Below are 25,970 nucleotides of genomic sequence, written 5' to 3'. Positions count from 1 at the left end.
AGCGTAATTATCTATATTTTATCTTGGTTATTACAACCCATTTTGCTAGCATTGCCTGCTAGTTAGCTAGCGCGACTTCGTCAGCTTTGAAGGTAAGATTTCAGTAATGAATCGCTAGCAGCTTATATATCAATGATGCTGGGTAACTAACAAGCAGGATTTAGATTGATTGTGTTTTTATTGTTATTTTGGTTTTTATCTGCTGAACCTGACCGTGTCAGCCATCCTTAGTCGGCTTTTTCTGTATGATATGACTTAACTGCTAGCACTAGTAGAAATGAGGTGGCGTTTGTGATAAATATTTCATTGCATTTTGGGATATACTAACATTTCATTATGTGACATGTTGACTGTACTTAGTTTTTTTTGGTACTGTTCCGTGTTAACTTATCTGTACTGTACAACTAGCCTAGCGCTACTTTTTAATGCTTGATGGCATGCTAGGATAGATTCCTTTGTATTGTAATATACACACTAATTTAATGATTGTTCTTCAAAGGTATTATTCAGTCTTAAAAAGATAATAGCCTACTGAATAGGCTACTCTACAGCAGTGAATGAAGGATGAGCCTAAAACATGGTCATGCATCCAAAATGTTTATTTTTAAACAAAATAAACACTTTAAAATAATAATTAGCACTTTTTTTTATTCAGCCTCATATGTCAGCCTCATATGGCTGTTGCTGCTGCTGAAGGAGGGGGCTGCTGCTGGAGGAGGGTACTGCTGCTGAAGGAAGAGGAGGCTGGAGGCTGCTGATGGAGGACCGGGAATGGAGATGCCAAGTACATCGATGGCAACGAGTAAGGTGTTTGGCAGTGGCCTAGATGTTATGACCTTCGGTGCAGAGGTCTGTTAGGTCTTCTTTGCCTTCTTACTCTGACTCTTGCTGCCAAGATACCCTTTATGTTTATCCTTCCTCTCAGCCCTGATGCACTTTGATGCAATCCTTAACCTCAGCCTGATGTATGTTGAGAGGATTTTTTTTCTTCAGGTCATGGCATGAGGGCAGGTTGCTGTCCAGCAACATGGCTTCTTGTTCCAGCTGTGACACTGCATTTGAGGACTCCATGAGGGAATCGCTCATCCTCACACGGAACAGCTGCTCCACGTTCTGAACAAGGGTGAAAACCTCATCTGATGGACGGTAAAGTGCACCCCTTTTAAATTATTTCAATACCAGCAGACCAGCTCTCTCATTTATATCCTGTAGTGCCACAACAGAACCTTAGTTGTATTGCTTTTTTAACGGTGTCTTTCCCCCACCGTATCCCACCTTTTTTTGATTGCCCAAGTGCTCTAATTTGGTCTGTGTTGAAGATTTTTTGAAACTTTAGATTAATCAAATTGTGTTTTTTTTTTTAATGCCGAATGAATCCTCTTCTGGTTTACCAGAGCCCTCTCGGCTCTCTTTCTTAGTAATCTCTCCCTTCTCAGTTGCCTCATTAGATCCTCCACGTGAGCCCGGTCACAACTGGCCCTTGGCAGTCTGGTCCCTGGAGCACCTGACCCTGGCAAACTGGCCTCTTCATAGCTGACCCCTGACTGACTGGCTCCTGGCACACTGATCTCTGGTAAGGTGGCCTCTTGATTGTCGGCCCCTGACATACTGGCCCCTGGCAGTCTGCTGACACCTGTCTCACTCTCTCTGTCTGTGATGTCCCTTTCATTCCCTTGGAACTCCACCTCAATATCTCCCTGAATCTCTGTAACAATAACAAGGCAATCTTGCTGTTATATGTGTATGCTGCCTTTACATGTGCACCTATTGTCATTTAAGGGTACACTACACTCCTATAGTGACATTCATCTAAGTTTGCCTATTGGCAATGTTACAGTATGAAGAGATCTGTAGATTATGTACATGTGGTATATGAATCTTCAGAGAATCCCTGAACCCTGGTAGCTTTGAAGCTGTATAATCTGAAGGTTGCATTAGGAGTGTCGTCTATCCTTGAATTATATAACATGGGAAACATTGTTAGCTTCATATATCATACCAATGTTTGATGTGCAGTAATAGGTGTGGTCATCATTCCTGACAGCTGGAGGCATACTCCTTGACGTGAATTCTCTCCTTTTCGGTTTAGGCCGATGTATAAATACTGTTGGAACAGCATCTGGCCTCAACCTCAAATTTCCTCCTGATTTGTTGCCAATATATTGGTCGTCTTCAAAGTGTACCTGTGGGTAGGTAGGTTTGATCAGTTTCCCCTGCACACTTCAAATGTCATTGAAGAGTCATAATTCTCTACACTTGGAAATATGATGCCCTTTAAAATGTTAAGTCATGTCACCTCTGTGAACATTACTTACATGACAGAGTTGTCTGCTGTTGTTGTCCTCTTTCAGACACAGGTTTTGTCTGTTGACCATTGCCATCCATCTCTTCCTTCGCTCTACATCCTTAGGGAAGCCATACATCCGGAACCCCTTCTCGGATCGATTAGAGCACCCAAATGCTATGTATGACAACTGATCTATTAAAATGCATTATAAACGGAAGTGCCATAATATTTATTGTGCAAACATTTTAACATGAATATTGCTATGTCCTCTGTTCAGTCTGCTCCCAACTGTATTCTCTCCCATTATTCACCACTGTTCCTATTCTTGCTCTGCTTTTTAGGGCCCAGGAAACCGATGAAGAGGATGTCCCTTTCACAAAGGAACCTTCTTGTTTTTTTCAAAATGGTTAGGCCCCTGGATGCCCTAGACTAGAGTTCTGTATTGCTTTTTTGTAAATAGTTGCTTTTTTGTAAATAGTTGTTTGTAAATATTTGTAAAATGCCCCCACCCACAATTGTTGTTCGCACAATTATGCTTGTGCGAACAACAATTGTGGGTGGGTGCTTATTGTGCTGCAGACGTTGAAGGACCTGAGTCTCCTGAGGAAATACAGGTGAAAGGTGAGGAGAGGTCATCGCTTGGAAGGTTTTATATCCTGTGGTTTCTCAACAGAACTTAATATGAATTGCTTTATTGTCTCGTCGCTGGATCACCTCCCCCTGGCAAAGTGGCCTCGTCATTTTAATTTGTATTGTTGACAAACCTGTTTGTGTTGCTCTGTTGAACCATGGTTCAACAGGAGCTTCTGTAAATAGTTTTGTAAATAGTTTGAATATGTATCATAGTAATCATTTTCAGTCTCCCACTCTCTCAATTTAATTTATCGTTTCTTTGCCCCACCATATATTTTGTTGTCCAAGGGCACTAATTTGGTCTGTGTTGAAGATTGTTTTACACTTTAGATTAATCAAAATTGTGTTTTTTGGCTGAATTAATCATTTTCTGTTGAACCCTAACCCTCTTTGTTCTCATTCTCATTCATTTGACTTTGTTTTGTTCTAACACACATCACTTTTTCCATACACTGTTCTTAATAAGTAATAGGCTACCAAGCTTTCCGTTTTCACCCTGCCTCTCCAAATGCAAAACTGTCAATAAAAAGTATGCAATAATGCAATTACAGCTGAAAAAGTACTTGGGTGTGTGTGTTTTTTTAATATATATATTTACCATTCAATAACGCAATCGCTGCTGTCTGTCTGTCCCATAGAAGAACATGACAGCGCAGCGCAACTATACTACGGACGTGACTGCCCTGACAGTGACAGCAACATAGCCTGCTTGTGCTACCACACTTTCCCCTCAAAATATCGTTAAATAACGAAACTTGTAAATATTGCCAATCCATACAAAGTGTAACCACATCATGTAAATATGAAAGCAATCTTTAAAAAATAACAGCGTTGGTTTAATCTATGACTATTTTGACCATGTTTGTGCTGTTTTTGCCATAGAGAAGCATTGCCACGGAAGTGCGTTTTGAACTATCCCGGCATACATAAACCACGTGACCGGCTGGCGGCGACATCAAAGTGTGTCGTAACTCTTATCTCTCTATGGCTCTATGGCTCTGGTTCACGGGCGAGAGCCAGCTCCCGTCACTATAGGAAACGCCCCTATAGTATAGGAAACGCCCCTATAGGAAATGCCTCCTTGCAGCCAGACTCTATTGCAATGTGTTGGGTATTCCAAAACAAACCAACACAACTTCATAGAAATTGCAACCCAACAGCTAATAACTCCATACCCAACAGAAATAACCTAGCGAATTGGGTTCTCAGAATACCCATTTCCATCAAAATAACCCAATTAAATTAACCAACAGGCTCAACCTAGTGGTTGGGTTGACAAAACAACCCAACATTTTTAAGAGACTTACCATTTAAATTTACCAAATAAATGCAGCAGACAATGCTATTTAACCACAATTAAAATGTATTTTATTTCAACTATATTCTTATTATTATTATTACTACTATTGTTATTATTGTTATTATATATGTAATATTTTTCACTTTTAATTAAAAAAAAAATTCACTTTTCTCAATTTTTCAAATGAGGGTGCATAACAACTCAACTGAGGGTGCAATGCACCCTTATGCACCCCCGTAGAAACGGGCCTGAGCTGTATTCACCTTGCAGGTGCAGCTATGTGGCTTTGATCCTGGATAAAGTGTTTTAAGTCATGGATGTTTAAAGTTTAACTTCTTCATATGTCTAATATTATAGTTGACTTTTCATTCAGGAAGTATGACGCTGCGCTGTCAGTGCGCTTCTCCATGTTTGTGATTGGTCGAATGCTCCAAATACCACCCCTTTTATGTGAACGCGCACCTAACTAGATAGGACACGGCTGGCTTGAGCGATCCACTTGATAACCCGCGTCGTAGTACAGTTTAGCGAGAGCGCGTATGTTTTGGATTAGGCCAACCGGCTAACTCAAACATATCCAGGTTATGTTGAACCAGCTTCGTAGTACAGGGCTGCAGTCGGATAGTTTAAAAATCAGCTCCTAAATTCTAACCCTATCGTCTATTCCTTGACCTCTGAGTGAAACGTCACGGGGTTAAGGGATAGTGGATAGGATAAATCCCCCCCAGAGGAGGTGAGGACCCCCATAGAGGATGTTAGGTACACTCCCCACTTATAAAAATAGCACTTTACCACTGCACCCTCTCTAATCTCAGATGCACCCTTAGTCATTTTGTTCTGGAATCGGGCCTGCACCCTCTCCCTCCGGTCCACATTAATACAAATGATCCCAATACGTATGATTGTATGAACTAAAGATCTTAAAATCAATACAGATGTATTTATTATAAACGTTAGTCCTTACCATCTATCACTGTGTATATCACCATTCAAACATCTTTTAAAAGTTGAACAAACCACAGAGCTCAGTAAAGACTGAAATGTTGACTTTATTTGATAATTTCAGTGAAAACTAACGTTCATATTTCTCTTTTTGATTATAATACTGATGAACGTTCAAAACAAAGCACTTTGGCAACTTACCACCTATGTTTTAAAACATAGGTGGTAAGTTGCCAAAGTGCTTTGTTTTGAACCGCAACTTTCATGATATAATTTCTCGGTCATAATCGGTTGTTTCCGTGAACGGCCGACTGTTGAGTGACGGCAAATGCTGCGGCTGCAAGGCATTGTGAGGCAGCATTTTCGCTTCTCCTGTCGGTTAGGGAGGTCCAGTGGTTCCTAAGCTAAAGGAGTTTATAAAGGAAGTTTGAAACCTCCTTTCCTATCATTCTCATCATTCTAGAGAATTCGAACGGCACTTATCATGGCTGCCACTGAGGGACTTCCGGGTCATTTCACTCCTTTAGGAAGGTTCCTAAGCTAAATGGACTATTCGACTTCAGCCCAGGCCTCTGGAGGCATCTTTAAACTGAAGAACCAACCAATTTACAATTAAAAACACAACTAAACTCCACTATAGAGATGTCATTTGATCTGAAGTAGGAATATTATATTGTATTTTTGTAATGGGGTCACTTTTTGAGTATGTTATTTTATGTTGAAAAGTTAAAAGCAGTTTTTAGGAATGACTGTTCTCCACAGTTGCCGTATCGCTTGTAGCCACATGAGGGCGACATTAGACAACACAGATCAGATCATGTGGCCCAGATAGTCTGTGGAAAGTGCCTGCAGTTAGTAGATGTTGCCATTATTTGAGATGATAAGATAACAGAAGATGTTTTTGCACATAATCTTAAGGGTAAAAAGCACAGCCTGTGTTTCATAACTGATACACTTTTATTATAACTGCGGGCACACCCACATGCTGACTTGCAATAATGTGTTTTCGCAGTACCTGCCTTCCTGTCTGTTTGTCGCTCCACGGTGTCATCAGCCACTGCTAATGATGTCAACATATTGTTTTCACACATTGCTGACAGACTTCCGTTCTCATTCATAACACTCCGTTCGATGTCTCACTATGGGATGCGCCTCATCGCGGAGCAAACAGAAGCATCAATCTCATTACGCCAATCCTGATTGGCTGGTGATCTTGACGTCAGCGTCAGGGAAATCACCTCCTATAAGTAGCTTGCGCCACAACGCATGCGTCATTCAAACACCTCTTCTCGCTTCAGAGCACATCTCTACAGTAGCCGGGCAAGCTTCACTGTCCACAGACTGAACCCAAATACCCATTTCGGTCGACGGGCGCTCGCCGGCTACTCCTTCTGCTTCGCAGGAAGACGGTAGTACTAACGCTGTTAGTATTTAAAATCGACCTCGCCCTTCTCTTACCCGAGAAAGTAAGGTAGGTCCGATTTTTCAAGCTAGCAGCACACCTGTTGCTAGCTCGCTCCCTATACCGACACCACGGTAGCGAGGAAGTTTTTTCTTTTCTCTTCTCCACGGAGGAGGAAAGGATTAAAGGAGCATACTGCCACACCAGTCAGTATTCTCCGGGAATAAAAGACCCACCGTCCTTTTCTCCGGATTAAGGACAAGGTGGTAACATCTTTTTCTCCCGTCCCACCTGTCGAGAGCGGGCCCTCTCCACGCCACGAGGCGAACAAAATGGACGCCCCTCTCCCTCACACCAGAGGAGTCAGGGACTCGATGGCTCGACTCTGCGGCTGCGGGTTGAAGATCTCGGGCACAGACACACACCAGGTCTGTTCGTCCTGCCTCGGGCTGGAACGTGCTATCGACAACCCCGGCTCATGCGGACATTGTGTCCGCTTCACCGTCAAGAGCCTCCGCCGACGGTTAGCACGACAAGCTAGCCTGTCGGAACAGGACCCCCCCATGACCATGGACCCGCTGGCCGGCAGTCAAGACACGGGGGCGTCCGCCACAGAGAGTGAACCCCTCTCCGTGTCGGTCTGGGGCTCATTATCTGCGATGGCCACAGAACCGGAATCCCGCGCCCTGGCAGGCCGGGACCCGGTGACGACAAGACACGCGGGAACGGATTCCCACGCTTTACCAAGCTGGGGCTCCCGGTTAGACCTCACCATGGTCTCACCCGCGGAGGATGTCCTCGAGCTGGACTACGAGGAGGACGAAGAGGAGGACGCCCTAGCGTTCCTCCTGTCCGAGTTGGATTAACAAGAAGTGGACACCCAGGCTGATAGGGTAGGCCCGGTGAGAGCTCTCTAGAACAGAGACCTCCAGCGGGCGCACGTAAATCACCCGGAGCTTTTAGCGGTGGTCCCCACCCTAAAACGCTTCCTGCCTTCTCTCAGAGGACACCATGTCCTCGTGAGGACAGACAACACGATATCGTGTATGAACCGTCACACACACTGGCACACAAACTGATCCCTTGGAGCGGCAGACGTCTCAGAACTACTGTCCAGAGGTGCACCACTCTATGCAGACTGGACTCCACATCCAAGGATCGTGAGTCCGCTGTGGGTGCGTTACGGCAGAGCCGCGTTAAATCTGTTCGCATAAAGAAAAAATGCTCAATGACAGCTGTTCTCTTTAATGCACGATTTAAACGCACTGTTAGGCGGGGACGCACTCGTACACGATTGACCTCCAGGTCCTCTGTACGCGTTCCCACCCCTGGCTCTGTTACCCCCAACTCTGGCCAGAGTGAAGGAGCAACGCCACACACTTATCCTGATGGTTCCGCCCTAGCCTGCAACGTACGGGCTGGCGGAGATATATCAGCTGTTGTGCGGGCAGCCATGCCAGCCCCCACCACGCAGGGACAGATTGTCTCAGGCGGGGGGGGGGCGATCCTTCACCCACGCCCAGAGCGCGGGGCACTATGGGCCTGACCCGTGAGTAGTACAATCTGAATACGGTGGGACTCCCTCAGAAGGTGATAAACACTATTCAGAGTGCGAGAGCTTCCTCCACCAGGTTTCTTTACGACTGTAAGTGGAGGGTGTTTGAGGAGTGGTGCCTTCAAGAAGGACACATCTCTTTTCAATGTCCTGCCGGGGTGATTTTATCATCTCTACAGGACTTGATCGATAAACACAGAGCTTTCTCCACGATCAAGGTGTACCTGGCTGCTATTGCTGCATGCCATGTGGGCTTTGAGGGTAAGACGGCTATCCAACATCCTTTGGTCTGCCGTTTTATGAAGGGAGCGCGCAGGCTCCTCCCTGTCTCCAGGTCGCTGGTGCCCTTATGGGACTTGACAGTGGTTTAAATGGGCTCAGAATGACCACATTTGAACCCCTGGAAGGAGCTGACATGAAACATCTGTCACTCAAGACAGTGCTGTTACTGGCCCTGGCATCCGCCAAGCGGGTCAGTGATATTCATGCACTGTCTGTACATCCCTCATGCACTCAGGCAAACGAGAGTGTTGTTGAAGCCCAACCCTGCCTTTACACCAAAGGTGGTTGGTTCGTGTACCCCAATTGACATTGAGGCATTTCCTCCGCCGCTGGTTTCCTCCGGGGAGCAGCAGCAGGATCTGTTGTGTCCAGTCCGGGCTTTACACACATATATGGACAGATCAAAGGAGCTTCGTCTTAATGACCAACTCTTCGTTTCCTGGGCAAACCCTCACAAGGGCAAGCCTGTTACTAAGCAACGGCTCTCCCACTGGATTGTGGAGGCAATTGCTTTGGTCTATACGAGTCAGAATTTGCACCTTCGGGTCTGCGTGCTCACTCGACTCGGGGCCTGGCTACATCCTGGGCTTTGTTCAAGGGTGTTTCCATCCAAGACGTCTGTGCAGCGGCGAGCTGGTCCTCGCCGCTCACTTTTGTCCGCTTTTACAGGCTAGACGTCTCCGCTCCAAGCGTGGCCCGAGCAGTGCTGGGCACCTTGTTGAGTCGGGACTCTACCTGTTAAATTCTGGTTGATCGGTGATTTTCGAGATAAGCTCGTCTGGCAATACGGGAGCTACAATATCCCATAGTGAGACACCGAACGGAGTGTTATGAATGAGAACTATAGGTTACTTACGTAACCCCAGCACTCAGAGTAACATGAAGTGAGATGTCTCACCAGACGGCCCTCCTTGCTATGGTGAAGCGAGAAGAGGTGCTTATTTAGAATGACGCATGCGTTGTGGCGCAAGCTACTTATAGGGGGTGATTTCCCTGACGCCGACGTCAAGATCACCAGCCAATCAGGATTGGCGTAATGATATTGATGCTTCTGTTTGCTCCGCGATGAGGCGCATCCCATAGTGAGACATCTCACTTCATGTTACTCTGAGACTGGGGTTACGTAAGTAACCTATAGTTTTTAATCCATAAAAAACAGCATAGGCTTTTCTCTGTGATACCTCCAACCATTTTTTTGTTGCTGACATCTGCAAACCATAGACTGTATAAAAAGACATTTTCTTTATACTCTGTCTATGCTGTAAAGTCATTACTGGAGCACCAATGTCAGTGTATGGGTTTATTTTAGGCTACAGGTCACGCAAGGTGGTTTACTTGGGTGAAAAATGATGCTACTTCTTGACAATGCCTACATAGTAGTGTAAAAACATTGCGTTATCAACTTCATGTTACACTGAGATTGTGAGGTTTATTCTGCTACAGCTTGTAGTAAAGCCAAATCTACAAAAGAATCAACTAAGGATTATGGATTAGATTTTTTATACGTGGATTGGATCTTGTGTTGTAGTATGTAGTGCTTTGATAACTTTTATACCATCAAATCCATTGATTTAGCACCTCTAGACATACCATATTTATGGGAAATGTGACCACTTATGTTATGGTATAACATGTGAACTGACTTCTCAAGGATTCAAGGCTTTTATTGTCATTCGTACATAGCTACGGTGTAGTTACCTCCATGAAAATCTTAGGGCAGGCTCCTCCAACAGTGCAACACAATAAAACAGATGAAATAGTGCAAGTAAATTCAATCAAATAAAATAGAAGTAGTGCCATAAGAGTCTACAGTATATACAAGTGATACATCATTTGTAAGTTACAAACGGGTGAATGTTACTGTATGGATGTTCTTAGTTCAGTTTTAACAGTCTCTCCCATGTTGTGTTGTATTTGATTAAAGTTAAAAGAGAATTAATAAGGTTACTCATGTTACAAGTTGTCATTTAGAGACTATTTAGGAAACATGAACAAATGCATTACTGCAGTTTCACAATTATTTTGAGCAAGTGCAAAAGCAAAGTGCTGTGGAGTTGAATTTGTATGAGCCGGGTTCTTTTAAGATTAGCCAGGGGCACATTTTGTCTTTAGGTCCCAGTAGGAAGACATAGCGGCTCTCTTCAGAATGGTAGGTTTTTAAATAGCAACCATTAATCCTTATGAATTAGTAATTAACACCAGTCTCTTGCCAACTTTCTCACTTTTACGTGCACAAAAATGATACAAAAGACACAAATTAGAGCCACCGTGTGAGACTATCTAACAGCTCTATAGTCTTTTAATTAAAGTTTGCTTAGGTTTACCTTTACATTATGTCATGGATTCACTTTGTGGTTCAAATGTTTCCAGAACTCTGACCTTCAGCATCATTTAATCCTTTCACCTGCGGTCACATGTGTGGTCTGATACAAATGAGTATTATGCAGTGACTGAATTACAAATGTGTTACATCTTCCATTGTTTCCTAGCTTGTAGAACTTAGATGTGCATATTAAAAAGGTATTAAAGTCCTTAAATGGCTTTGAGGCAAGAAAGGGGGGAAAAAACCTATGCAAACTTGTTGTCATCCATTGTGCATGATTTTAAAAGTTCATCACAGCATTTTGTCCTTCAGTAGCAAGTTGTTGTGCTGAGAGTCAGGAGTTGTTCTCTGTGCCAGGGAACTGAGAGAGGCTTAGCAATGATTACGCCTCGAGTGGCTCTAATACACATTTCACAGGGAGACAGAGAGAAAGCAACACAAGTGTGAGATGCCGAAAAGGGATTACGAGAGAGACAAAAGCCCAAGAGGAAAGAAAGGATTGGAAAAGGGAGTTTGAAATGAGAAGAGAGAGAGTGAAAATGGGAAGAGAAGTGAGGAGGAAAAAGAGAGAAAGAATGAGAGGGAGCGAGTGAGGCTGAGGGACACCATGCTTTAAAATTCTCTCTGATCTTTGAGCCGTGGACCAGAGGCGATGGAATACCCTGCAGAACTCTATTAAAATTCATCCAGCTTCACTAAAGCTCTCAGTTATTATACAAGAGATGCCCTGCCCAGCGCAGCTTTCTCTGTTTGCTCTCCGTCGCAAACACACACAGAACATGAGCAGGCAGAAAACAAACAAGACGGCAATCCAAACACACATTTAACCAACGCTGTGTTCAGTCATAGACAAAAATAAAGACACTTGAAGACAGGTGACCTTTCCTTTAAACTTTATTGTATCAACTTGTTAAAGTCAGCATATATTTTTAGAAGACTATTGTTTTGTTTGAAAATTAAAGCCGCATTAACAGATCATCTTAGCACTTGAGAGGGCAGCAGAAACAAGCTACTAACACAACATTGACACATTATAACATTATAAAGCTGATGCTCTGAACATTTTAGTGTCAGATTCAGTTGTACATAAACTTTGGCACCGGCCTTTCCTTTTAGCTCTTTTGGTATACCATCTTCTGTCCTGAGGGAAATATCTGACTATTTAGCCACTAAATGTTCTGCTTTGTACGACAGCTAGCTGCTAATGTGTGTCTGCTGTTTTGTGCTGGGAAAGTGCAGTGGGTTAATCACAGCTATTTTGCTAAAAAATAGCTGCCTTTGTCTCGCCATGATTAGAGTGCTGAGAGTGAACCATGAAGCTCACTGGTTTTCAACAGATTCCTCAACGTTTGTTTCCATGTTGCCGTCATAGCAGCCAAGGTTTGTCTGAACTCAGGGTCAGTGGGTCAGTTTGGAGCTTGCACCTATACCCACATGGGCCACAGTAAAATTTGTTTTAGGTTGGACTTTTGACATACATTCTGATCTGGATGTCAACGGACGGTTAGCACATATTTGAGCCTTCGGTGTTATCCACAGTGTTTCACTTAGGGGCCATCAATGAATTACCCCTTGAATGACACAAAACGATAGTTTCGGCTGTAACTACGGTTCTATGAGTCCCGGATGACCGCCAGAGGCGGTGCTTTAGCACTGGATATGTCCATTGCGCGCATGCACAGCTCGAGTACCAATAACAACAAAGTCACCTGTGACCCACGTGACACCGGCTATATCAGCCGGTGTCGTCAGAGGATCTGTTCCCAGACTCTTCTCGCGAGCACACAAGAATTCTGAGTGACAGGATACTCTGGCGGTCATCCGGGACTCATAGAACCGTAGTCACAGCCGTAACTGTCGTTCTATTTCGTCCCTACTGATGGCCAGAGGCGGTGCTTTAGCACTGGATGACCTATACCAACCATGTCATGAAGAATCCAAGCACTTACTCACCTAGCTGGAAACAGCGGAGCTTGGCAACAGGACCACACCCAGAGGGTGTGGCGACATTGACCCGGTAGAACCTGGAGAATGTGCCAGAAGACGCCCATGACGCCGCGGCGCAGATGGTCTCCAGGGGAACCCCTCTTAGGGCAGCCCACGATGTTAAGATGCTTCTTGTAGAGTGGCATCTGAGGGTCTCAGGGGGCGCCAATGGCCCCATAGGCATATGTGATGGTATCAACCACCCAGTGGGACAGCCGCTGTTTCGAGAGAGCACGACCCTTCCTAGTGCCGCCATGGCAAACGAAGAGCTGCTCTGACTGCCGTATACAGGCCATAGCATCAATATACGCCCTCAGGGCACGCACAGGGCACAGCAACTCAGGTGTGCCGCTCTCCTGTGGAATGTTAAAGCGTGCCAGCTGGATAGGCCGATTGGAGTGGGCTAGTGGAAGCACCTTGGGCAGGAACGCCACATTCGGCCAGAGGGCAACACCCGAGCCATCGGAGTTCCACCTCAGGCATGTACTGCTTACGGAGAGGGCATGAAGCTCTCCGACTCGCTTCCCTGAGGTTATGGCAAGCAGAAATGCTGCCTTCAGGGACAGCCACTTAAGCCCGACCTGGGCCAGGGGCTCGAAGGGAGGAGATGATAGGGCATCCAGCACTAGGGGCAGGTCCCAAGCCGGGGCCCTTGGGGTGCTAGGGGGACGCTGCCGTAGAGTCCCTCTTAGAAAGAGGGACACCAACCTGTGGCGCCCCACTGTGGCGCCATCGACTCCGACATGTCGGGCAGAGATAGCAGCCATATACACCTTCAAAGTGGAGTGAGAACGTCCACTATCCAGAAGGGACTGCATGAACTCTAAAATGGTGGCCACAGAGCAATGTCCCGGATTCTCAGCCTTACTCACACACCAGTGGGAGAAGAGCTTCCATTTGCACTCATACTGTGCTCGAGTGGATGGAGCTCTGGCATTCAGGATAGTTTCCCTGACAGATGCCGTGAAACCGCTCAACAGTGGGTTGGGCCCTGCAGAGGCCAAACCCAGAGCTGAAGGCGGTGAGGGTCGGGATGCCAAATCTGACCCTTGAGCTGTGACAGAAGGTCCTTCCTGTCGGGGAGACGCCAAGGTGGGCTGCAGAAGAGACTGCGCAGCAGTGGGAACCAGACTCTCCCCGGCCAGCGGGGGGCGACCAGAAGGAGCCTGTGCCCCTGAGTAAGGACCCTCTGAAGCGTCTGCAGTATCAGAGGCAGCGGCGGGAAGGCATACAGGAGAGCGTCCGGCCAGTCGTACGCCAGGGCATCCTGACCCATCGGGCTGGTCACCTCCGTCCAGGAGAACCAGAGGGGGCAGTGCCTCGACTGTTCCGAGGCAAAGAGGTCCACCTCGGCAGGAAGCCAGGCGACCTGGGGCACGAAAGTCATTGGCCGGTTGAGTGGGCCACTGGGACCTCTGCAGACCATCCCTGCTAGAGCGGCCCCTGGGCCTGCTGGGAGTGGGCACGGGTCTGCGAAGACCCGAGAGCTGCTGCCTGGTCTGCCTAGCTTGGGCAGCACGCTCCAGCGCCTCCAGGGCAGCTGACCCAAACAGCTTCCCTGGCTCGACTGGCACGCTACGGAGGACTCTCCTACATGTCTCCGTTAGTGGTGACTGGGCCAGCCAAACCTGGCGACGAGTCTGTACCAGAAAGGACATAACTCGTCCCAATTCCCTAGTCATTAGGGTAAAGGCCTGCAGTGATGCATCACTGAGGCCCAGCAAAGAAGGCTCGGCCGGAGCATGCTGCAGCGAGGTGGAGACGGCCAGCATTAGATGGGAGAGGGAGTTCCCGATACGACCCATGTGTGCCGCTGCGTCGTAGGTCCTACAGAGCAGCCCATCTGTGACCCTGCACTGAGGCCAAGGGCACCTGACCTCAGGCCTTAGAGCCTCGTCAGGAGCCAGAATCAGGGAGGCGATGGTAAATGGTAAATGGTAAATGGACTGTACTTATATAGCGCTTTATCCAGTCTTTACGACCCCTCAAAGCGCTTTACATACTACCTGTCATTCACCCATTCATACAGAGCAGTACCACTTGCTCTAGGTACTAACATTCACACACATGCACACGCCGTTGGCCATGCCATCGGGAGAAACTCAGGGTTAAGTATCTTGCCTAAGGATACATCGACATGTTGGCTGCACGGGCTGGGATCGAACCCACAAACTTCTGGTTGAAAGACAACCGCACTCCCTCGCAGCCACAGCCACAGTGGCCCACAGTCGATGGCAGGCTCAATGGGTGGCATGCCACCCAGCCCCACCCTCGCCGGGTCCTGCATGGCAGCCAAGGTCCGGGCATCAGAGCCAGCGTGGCAGAGGGCCCTGGTGTCCCTCCAGCATGCCTGGAGCTCCCTCAGGTACTCCTCTGAAGGAGGAACGGTGAGCGGGACAGGGGCTGGGCTACGCCTGAAGAAGGCACTAGCCTGAACCAAGTCGGCCTGCAGAACCGGAATCTGCAGGTGCACCAGGGCTGTACGAATAATGGCCGCCATGGAGTCATCCTCCACGCCCTGCAGAGACCCCTGAGCAGAGGAGAGGGAAGCCTCCTCGAGCGGGACCTCGTCCTCCGTCTCTTCATTGAAGAGGTTAGCCGAAGCCGCTAGCGACAAGGCATTCTCATACAGAGGTGCGGCAACCGAAGGAGGGGCAGGCGGCACAATAGCAGCCCCTATACCGGGCCCTGGCTGAAGGGCCAAGAGGAGCGACTTCATCGTGTCCATGTCGGTAGCTAGCTGATCCACTTTAGAGGACAGCCTGTTTCTAGTCCTCCTATTGGGGGGTTCACCCATGGCCATCGCTCCCTCAATTCGCCGGGGACGGCCGAACTGATCAGGAGGAGGATGTGACAAAGAGAGGTGTCCGTTGGCTGCCGCCAGACGTTCCACCTCAGTGATTCTAGCCACTCTGAGTGCCCGGGGCATGCAGCTACAGTTCATGCAGGCACCTACCGTGAGAGCCTCCCTTAGATGCTCGAGGCCGAGGCAAGAGGGACAGCGGTCATGGCCGTCCTCGGGCTCAAGAGAAGCCATACAGGCGCTACATGAATGAGCCATTCTGTAGGTGGCCAGATGCAGCGTAGCCGGGAGCGGGTGCGGGAACACAGCCTTCACCAGCTACCTGCTTAACGGAAAGAGTAGAGCCGCGCCGCTACTCGCCAAACAAAAAGAGGGATGTAATTACACCCACGTTACCGGCAGAGGGAGCGGGAGCGAGAGCACTACCTTCACCTAGCTGGATTAATAAATAAGGCAGTTTAGCGTTTACCAGGAGCGGGGGCGAGAACACTGCCTTCACTGGTTAAATTAAAGACGAATGCCAGATGCAGCATAACCGGGAGCGGGTGTGGGAACACAGCCTTCACCAGCTACCTGCTGAACGGGAAGAGTAGAGCGGTGCTGCTACTCGCCGGGATGTAGCTACACCCACGTTACCGGCAGAGGGAGCGGGAGTGAGAGCACTGCCTTCACCTAGCTGGGTAAAATCAGGAAGCTTTAACACAAAGCTAAGACCAGAAACTGGCTTCTAAAGAAAAAACAGCACGGGAAACTCCGGTGCTTAACCCGGCGTCAGCCGAGTGGCTCCAGCCGCTACTGCTAACTAGCCAAACAAGAAACACAGCTCAATGCTAATGAAGTTTGGCACAACGCCGCGGTCAGAACAAGTATAAAAGCACAGCAAGGGCAACTCCTGGGAGAGGGAGCGGAAACACCTCCGTCACCAAAAAAGATCAAGCCCAAAAAGCAAACAGACAGTAATCAGGACAACTAGGCTGGGAGAGGGAGCGGAAACAGACGCAGACGGCCACAGCTCCTGGAGGACGGGTAAGCCCGCGGCCCCGACTGGATGAGTCGCGAAGCTGCACGCAGCCAGCTGTTTGCAGAGAAATCCTTGACAAATGTTCCAACCGAACGAACGCTGTAGGCTGCAAAAATGTAGCCAAGGTGGTACTCTCGCGCAGCGAGAAGATGAAAGGAACAGATCCTCTGACGACACCGGCTGATATAGCCGGTGTCACGTGGGTCACAGGTGACTTTGTTGTTGTTGGTACTCGAGCTGCGCATGCGCGCGATGGACATATCCAGTGCTAAAGCACCGCCTCTGGCGGTCAGTAGGGACGAAATAGAACCAGTGTTATTTCCAATACCTACAAGCATCCGTGCCAATATAAGTCAATAGGTCACATGACATGGCAGCGATTGAACAGCATCATTTTTCAGAAAAAAATATAATAATGGAACTCAAATCTTATTAAAGGGGTTTGTCATATTTGTTCATAGTAGTAATAATCTCTGGTTTGGAAAAGGAGTCACCTGGTCACTTGACATAGGTATAAACGATTGCATTTTTATTTTTAAAAATATTTTTGTAAAATATATTCATGATACAAGAGTGATAAAAGGTGTGTGTTACACAAGACAGCATAATAATAAAGATAAGCATTATTTTCACTACTATGGGAAAGTTATCACAGGGTATTGAATTTCTGTCTAATATCCAACATAAAACGTATTCACTGCGGTCACATAAGGTATGATGCCGAAGAGGAGGGGTATACATATTTAAATGAGGTGTGTGAATAATAAATGTTAGATTTCAAGCTTTTAAAACTTATACAAGTAAAAAAGTATTACACTAATTAAATCGCTTCGAGGTAGGAAGGGTAAAAAATACTATACAAACAGTTTGTCCTCCTTGTGCATGCATTTAACATTTCCTCACAGCATTTTCTGCTTCAGTAGCACGTTTTTATGTAAAACCAGGGAGTGAGAATGTGATGATACTATGTCACAACTTTCAGTTTGACTCCGTTTGATGTTTAATGGCACATTTTATAGAGGGCCGCTCCCCCCAAAAGGAATTTCATTTTGAGCTTGGGATGTTCTCCAAGGCAGCACAGGGGTTAATAGCCAACAAGAGACCTTTGTACTTGAACCACTTGTTTGTGTGTGTCTGTGTGTTTCCCAGTGTGTGTATATGTCACTCAGTATTCTTGTGTCTTCTCAGGAAAGAGTGCATGGCAGCAGCAGGCTGAGCCGTTTGGGATGCTCTCTGATTTACAGACATAGTGGATGGTGAGAGAGAATGAAAACATGAGGAAGGGCTGGAGTGTGTGAGGGAAAATAAGGAATATTTCATGTGCATATTTATGTAATTTGTGCAAAAACTGAGGAATAGTAAAGTGTCACAGTACAAATAGAGGAAGGATAGCTGAAGCCAAGGAAGCTTAACAGCAAATATAACAGATAATGTTGCCGTAGCACATTTTAAGACACCACTCCTCCCTTGTGTTAGTGAATCCAAAGACAAAGCCAGATATTCTCTGTATTGCCCAGCAGAGGGAGTTCCCTTTTAGTTTACTGCTTGTCTCTTTACACCCCTGAGCAGGCTCTTCATTGGCTCTCAATAGCTGAAGCACCTCAGCCAATCAGCTCGCTTCTGGGCCACAAACATCTGAAGTAGTAATAATGTGGAATGTGCTGGCTCGGCATGAGCTGTCAACTGGAGCATGTAGTACTATACTATATGAGGAGAGAGGGTGGAGACGAGCAGAGAGGAGGAGGAAGTGGTAAGCACCCGATGACAGCACACTAGTACTATTGTGCACTGTGTTAATGTGTGTGTGTGGTTGTGTGTGTTTGAGTGTGTAAAAAGCGGTACTGCCAGCTGTTCAGCATTGCCTAACATCCACAAATGTGCTCCACCCTCAGTGCCTCTCCCTTGTGAATTCTCACACACACACACACACACACACACACACACACACACACACACACACACACACACACACACACACACACACACACACACACACACACACACACACACTTCTCACATGTCCCCTCTTGCACAGCTTGTAGTCAGACTTGTGAATGATTACTCTCAACTTTTATATATCTCTATACAGACGTGTTGATTGCTGTGTGTGATTAATACCAACATACTGTACATACTGTACTGAGCCGTGCATTTAATCCCTAGACTGACTGTACAAAACATGTGTGTCCTCTGTGAGGCTGTGTTGATACACAGCAGCAGTATGCTTGAATGAGAGGTTTAGGACTCAGGGCCGTGACAGGCAGCAGTAACCCAGGATTAGTGCCTCTTCAGTGGGGGGCACAGCAGATCCCCCACCTTGTTCCCCCTGATGGAGGTATGCTCTCACAGACTCACAGATCTAAAATAACTCTTTACAGACTACTGATGTCAGCTAACTGTACTGTAGACTACTATAGATAGACACTTAGTTTGACCCTGTTGTGCAGCCGCTTAAAAAGAAGAAGATTGGATCAGCTTTAATGCAAGACTCAAGGCTTCAAAACCTTAGCCCACAAACAGGTTAGGAGAATAAATACACGGAAGAGAACCAGAGTAAGTCACAGTTCCTGCTTCTAGCTGCAGACGATTGTACAAAGCTGCTGTTTGTTCTTCAAACAGTCTGAATTTGATCAGGATGAAAACAAGCATTTGATCGGCCATTTTGCTCCTCAATGTTAGCACCAGTTACAGCGGGAAGAATGTCAGAGTAGCCGTGCAGATAGTTTTGATATCCTAACTGATCCCTTTCCTCCTGACATGTTCTATAATGGTAATGTACAGTATGTCCTGTCAAGTGTGTTTCCCATGTGGCAGAGTAACAATCTGACGGGTCATAATCTGGCCTGGTGATTGACAACATGTGTTAATGGGTCAGCTACTGGGGGTCTGCTATTAATAGAATGAAAAGCAAGCACACTTTAAAACACAGGCACGCACGCACGCACGCACACACACACACATACATACATACATACATGCATGCATAACTGCACACTATGCACTGGTCAAGATACAACGTAAGATAGTTGCTGTGTAATGCAGGTGTTAAATATGAAGTCTTCTTTTTAAAATAACATGCATTAGACTTGAGAAATGCAATAAAGAGAGGGTTTAATAATGATCAAAACAGAAAGCTGGCAAAGTAGCAGTTGTGAAGGAATATTTTAATGTGATCTGTGCATAGGAGACTTTTAGTGTTTTCTCTCTTTGTCTCCTGTTTGTAATTTGAACAGGGCAAAGGTCAAGAGGCCCTGCCTTCCTGTGGGGGAAGTGTGGACCATGCACGATGGCTTTAACAGACCGGTTCTTTGTCTTCAACATGTCTGGTATCGATTAGGGAAAGTGCGCGAATATAGGCCACCCCTTTATTCATGTAAGATCTGCGCTGTGTTTCTTTGTCTCCTCAGTGTTGGCTTGGTCTTTCCATGATGAAAGTTGTGTGAAATACCTTGTAAAACGCTCCGGCCGTATGACTCTCAATAAACTTCAGTGGATGATTAAGCGGATTCCAATTTCCATTCTTTCATCACATTGCTGATCAGAAGTTTTCTTCACAGCAGTAACATCCAGGATATCAGCTTCCAATGAAGTCATGCCATTTTAAATAGTGTGCAGATTTTCAAGGTTTTTCATTGTCCTTGATGGATAGGTCTCAGAAGAGCTATTGAAGGCATTCTGTGTCTGATCTTTTTCACTTTTAGCTATTTCCTATTTGCTCTTTAAATACAAATAGCAGTATTTCCTTCACTACACGTAACAGTAATCCCCTTCAGTGTGAATCATAACGATTTGTATTCTGTCTGCCATCAACCAGAGTTTGGGCTTTTTTTGGGTCCCTATAGGTTCTTGTCACACATTGTTCGTTTCAGGGCACATTATTTACAACACGGAAAGTACACTTCACACTCGATATCTTGGTACATCATTTCATAATCAGCTGACGTATAAGGAGGTGGATATTAAGAATACTGGAATGTGAAGAAATGTGTCCTTTGGCACCTTTCAAAACCAGGTGCAAAGTGCACAGCTCATCAAATACTAACAATAAGAAGCATCATAAGTCACATTTAGCCTTGTTTGATACATGGCCAATTACACTTATAGTGTGTGGGAAACCCCTCCTTTTCACAGTATTGAGTCATTCCTCAGCACACTCCAATACACACAGCCTTACATGTACTCACAAAAGGAAACTATCAGCTTCAGTACATGACGCATGCTACATGGAAATCCAGTGAATTTAAGCTTGTGTCAAGTTGCTGGGGCATTTGTAGGACAAAGTATTCTCTGTATTTTGTTCTTCAAGCTTTATATAAAATAAAGCCTGCAGTGGATACTGAAAGCAGCTAATGATCCATGGCCAGGCCAGCTAGTATACTTAAAAGAGTCTGCATAATTGAAAATCCTGAGAACTAAGGAAATGAAAGAGGGATAGTTGGGTGGGTAGAAGGGGGTATCATGCACCCCCCTGAAATATACTTTTAATCAGATTTTCTAGAGTGAAAAAATTGTGTAGAAAACGATTAGCTATGTTAAAAAGTTGAAAAATTGTCCCACGTATATTTTTTTCCCAAATTAGTGTTTATTTACCCTAAAAATCGAGTTTCACTCTTTTTACACCTTTCACTATATCTCAGCCATTATTGCAGATAACTGAACAAATAAGGTATCCAGATCCATGTTTTGAGGGTCAAGGAACACAATAAAACTATTCTTAAAGTGATCACATGTGTCTGTGGCATGCTATTATGCTAATTAGTGCCGCCATTACAATAAAATAGCATTTTAGTCTTGTACCAAAAACGATGTATTTTGCACCGACAGAGAAATATTCTTATAATCAGTGTTTCCTAAGTGTAAAAAGTATGTAGAAAATGATGAGCTATGTTAAAATGTTGTCTGGATGTCCCACATGTATTTTTTATGCAAATTAGTGTCACAATTGCCAACAACGGAATGTTCACACTTTTCACTCTATCTCAGCCATTATTGCAGATACATGGACAAATAATGTGTCTAGACCCATGTTTTGATGGTCAAAGATCACAATAAAACTATTCCCAAAGTGATCAGATGTATCTGTGGCATGCTATGCAAATTTAGAGACGCCAATATTGCAGTAGAGTAAGTGAACACATAGGGTGTCCAGACAGATGCTGTGTGTTAACCAATATGTATTTGTTTTGTACTAGCCTACAGCAAGGGTCAAACATCATAATATAAGTATTGATGTGACTACTCTTTCCCATTCCAGATAAGCAGTCAAGGTTTGGCTCTCCACTATCTGATTAATACTCAATTTGAATCATCGTTTTCAATGCTATCATCAGAGTCAAATTCCTCTTCCTCTTCGTCTTCCTGTTCACGCTCTGTCGTGTCCAGGAGATCAACCAGGGAGGTTGGCAGGACAGGACCACAGGACCACACCGGTCTCAACACTCCATCAGTCCTCATGCATCCCTGCTCCTCATCATAGGGGTTTGGTTTTTCTAAAATTGATTCATCAGCTCGCTTGTATAGAGCGACGCGATGGTTCACACGTTGGACGTGCGGCTTCAGAGCATCATAGCATGGAGGAAGGCGAGCCAGGTCAACCTTAGATTTGGCAGTGAGTTTAACGTCCTGCCCCACCATTTTGCGCAGCAACTTGGCACGGACTACGTCCACTGAAGACTTACGACTCTCTCCATATATCAGACAGGTGAATTGCTCAACAAGTCCTCCAACTCATACGACCAAATGGGTCGATTGTTTAAGCACCAGATTACGACCCATAGCCACGTTTTAAAGTGTAGCACCTCTAGTGGTCGTGTAAGAAACAACATGCTCCCGTTTATTTACAAATAACCCTCTCTGGAAAATCCTAAATTGTAGGATAGTTTGGCCATTAAAACGCTTTATGATTAGATTTCTAGCGAGAAGTATATATTGTACTTTTAGAATCCACGTCCAGTCGATATGTAGGATCTATAGTTTGATAGATATTACGAAGATGATTTGAGATTTCGTCAGGAGAACGTGTATATGCGGCAAGCTTCCATGTAAAGTTACGGGTTGAAAACAGTATTTCCGGTCTCGCCGTTTTCATAATAAAACCAATGATCAAATGATTTAACAGTGATATCTGCACTACTCATCCACTAAAAAAACATCAGTTTATCCTAGTTAATTATACGACATTAATTGGTTTAAATTGTGTACAATGCTTTTGTGTTTTTCCCATAGGTTTTTCTCTTTCGATTCTGAGAGACACATTTCTTTTTTCAGAGGTTTTGATAGGCTAAAATCACGCCGCAATGCACGTCGGGATATGGATATGTATTTATAGAGCCCTGATCAGAAGACCTTTTGACAAACTGGAAGAGATGCCGCCAAAACTGAATACGTGACCTGAACCATAAATATATCAACAATTAAACAACATCTTCCATTTCTTTTCACACAATACGTCTCCTTGCAGTATCAACACTAATTCGGCTGACTTTTATATTTGATCCAATTAGTAGATAGTCTGTATTTACACCATAACGGTGCACAGCTTTTTAAAGATATTACTGATTTTCTGAACTACCTTTCCAACTCCTCATGCAGTTGACTGTTACAGGTCTATACAGGTTCATGGTACAATGCATAAGCTTCACATCGAGAGACTGAAACTGTATTTTCCTTTACCGTTCTGTTTTAAACTCACAATAAAGTGAATAATCATATTATGTACGATATTATGTTTTATTAACTAGACCACTGGTCTAAACCGCACCTCCTAGTGGTTAAAGCACGTTATTGAATGTAGTTGTTGAATAAGTTATATTTAGTTATTGATGAAAACATTTAAATATTAAGAGTAGCCTACATACAAAATAGGGGTCAATGATAGAAATATAGAATGGAAAATATCTAGAAGATACTGTAGTGATCTCTACAATAAAACAGTTTAGTGCAGGACGTCCAAAGATATTAACAGGAGGATGTGCAAAACAGACAAACTGATAAGGCTGAATTTTACTCAGGTGTAACTAAAGTCTGATTTAAGGGTTGTTTATATTTCACATCATTAATCAGAATCTGCAAAGTAACAAAAATAAATGTAGTAGAGTAAAAATACCAGGTTAACCTCTGAATTGTAGTGGAGTAGAACAAAGTAGTACATGCTGCTGTAACAAAAACATTTCCCAACTTGGGATCAATAAAGTATATCTTATCTTAAGATGATCGATGGCTACTGCCATATTTGCAAAATTTGCCTCTGAACCTTGACAAGTTCATGTTTCCGGCTTATCAATGAACAACAGGAGGGGTAGACATAAAACCATCTGTTAAATAAAGCTCTTCTGACCTTAGGTGTCATGTGGGTATATTATTTCACCATTTATATGTTTTACAATTGATAACACCACTGTGTTTCGTATCCCCTAAACCTCCAGGGTGTACACGTTTAATACTGCCAACTTCTAATTGTGGGAAATACGAAAACGTCTTATAAAGAGACGTGCCATATATTGCGAAACACACAATAGCCAGCATGTGTAGTTCTGGGGGGGGGGGGAAGCTGGAGCCGGGGGCTGGACCCGTCCAATTCCAGTTTTGGAAAGTCTGCCGTGGTTCCATTCCATTTCAAAGAGCTGTTTGACAGCGTAACCTTGTCGCACTGCCACTCCAACATCCAATCACAGGGCTTGATGACTAATCACGGGGTTTGTAAAGCAAGGCGGATGTTGTAGTCCCAAACGATAGCTGGGGATTCTGGGTAGTGTAGTGTCTTCGGAAACTGTAGTGTCTAAACTCCTAAAAAACTATTTGTTTCTCTGACTCGAAGGTTAAAAACACAAAAGCATTGTACACCATTTAAACCAATCAATATTGTGTAATTAACAAGGATAAACTGATGTTTTTTAGTGGATGAGTAATGCAGATATCACTGTGTAATCATTTGACAGTGAGGGGAATATATCCGGTTTTATTATGAAAACTTCGAGACCGGAAATACTGTTTTCACCCACGCTAACTTTACATGGAAGCTGCCGCATATACACGTTATCCTGGCGAGACCTCAAATCATCTTCGTAATATCTTTCAAACTATAGATCCTACACTTCCACTGGACGTGGATTATAAAAGTACAATATACACTTCTCGCTAGAAATCTAATCAAAAAGCATTTTAATGGCCAAACTGTTCTACAATTTAGGATTTTCCAGAGAGGGTTATTTGTAAATAAACGGGAGCATGTTGTTTCTTACACGACCACTAGAGGTGCTACACTTTAAAACGTGGCTATGGGTCGTAATCTGGTGCTTAAACAATCGACCCATTTGGTCGTTTTTTGTAGGAGGACAGGCTGGAATTGCTCCAACTGCTTCAGCACCTCAGGCTTGACATTCCAGTTGTCGCCGAGTTGACTGAACGCCCTGTGAAACGTCGGGTTCTTCGCCAGCTTTTTCAAGGGCCCCACCTTCCCCTTCCCTTTGAAGGCACTGGTGCAGTCTTCTCCGCTGAACACATGGAATCCAAGAAGTGTGGCACAGTAGTCTTCTCCCAGGTATTCTGCGAGCTCAGAGAGGTTGAGAAGTTGTCTATGTTTCCCTGACCCCGTATCCAGGTAAATATTCAGCCTGATGGCATGAGCGTGGTAAAGAAGAATCACAAATATATCTGTGTCAGGTGTTCAGACTACAGCATTCTTGTACCCAAGGGCAGCAGCATGATGAGTACCACCCTTGTATCAGTCTCTTCCTGGTTGCTGTAGATAGTGGGGAGCTCACTTACCTCAACCTGATATGTCGCGAGTGAGCCCTCTATGTAATGGCCCACTTGCTGGCACCCAGTTCTTTTAATCCCCCAATTGACCCACACACACGAGGAGCAGGCAGATATCGGGTAACACAATAATCTTTATTAGAAATTAAATAAATAGTAAGGGACCATATCAGCCAAGCTTCTCACATGGAAATGTATCACAAGGCCAAGTGATGCAGTGCCTATATACCACCCCGTCAATTCAGGCTGCTACTGCTCTACCCACCCCCTGCTGGCCGGAGGGACCATGAATGGTACAACTAAACGTAAAATGTCACAAAGCATGCAAATAACGCAAACACATGGCACTTCTATTAGAGAATCACTACACACATGACACTTCTATTAGGGAATCACTACACACATGACACGTCTATTTAAAGAAAGCACTACACACATCACACAATGAACATGCTCTCCCACTCACTGGCTGCTAAGGAGTAAAATGGAACTGGCACTGGTGAGCAAATGACTGCAAGTGGCACTATTTGCACCCCATACTCTCCTTGTTCATTTAACCATGCAGTGACAGCCTAGCAAGACATGGCCCGAATTAAAATAGTTATGGGTCCGCTCTCGGTCAAGAACACCTCAGACCGAGAGGAGTTAAAAGTTATCTCTTCTCACCCTTCCTTAAGCG

The 25,970-nt window shown here is 45.1% G+C and overlaps 1 long non-coding RNA gene across 4 annotated transcripts; it reads left to right on the top strand.

Annotated features, from left to right (window-relative positions):
- The first annotated feature begins 697 nt into the window (after nt 1-697).
- On the top strand, nt 698-3,872 carry LOC117455630 (uncharacterized). Of its 4 annotated transcripts, none has more exons than XR_011644084.1 (5): nt 698-1,146; nt 1,437-1,573; nt 2,090-2,193; nt 2,352-2,908; nt 3,803-3,872. It is a non-coding gene; the product is annotated as an uncharacterized lncRNA (long non-coding RNA). The 4 variants fall into 4 exon arrangements; XR_004553103.2 differs by lacking the exon at nt 3,803-3,872 and having other exon boundaries at nt 698-849; nt 994-1,146; nt 2,352-2,459; XR_011644083.1 differs by lacking the exon at nt 3,803-3,872 and having other exon boundaries at nt 2,090-2,189; nt 2,411-3,781.
- Nucleotides 3,873-25,970: the final 22,098 nt, after the last annotated feature.

The sequence above is a fragment of the Pseudochaenichthys georgianus genome, chromosome 11 (genome assembly GCF_902827115.2).
Source record: "Pseudochaenichthys georgianus chromosome 11, fPseGeo1.2, whole genome shotgun sequence".
NCBI lineage: Eukaryota > Metazoa > Chordata > Actinopteri > Perciformes > Channichthyidae > Pseudochaenichthys > Pseudochaenichthys georgianus.
Note: the sequence above shows the minus strand (reverse complement) of the source record. Positions and strands in the feature narration are given on the sequence as shown.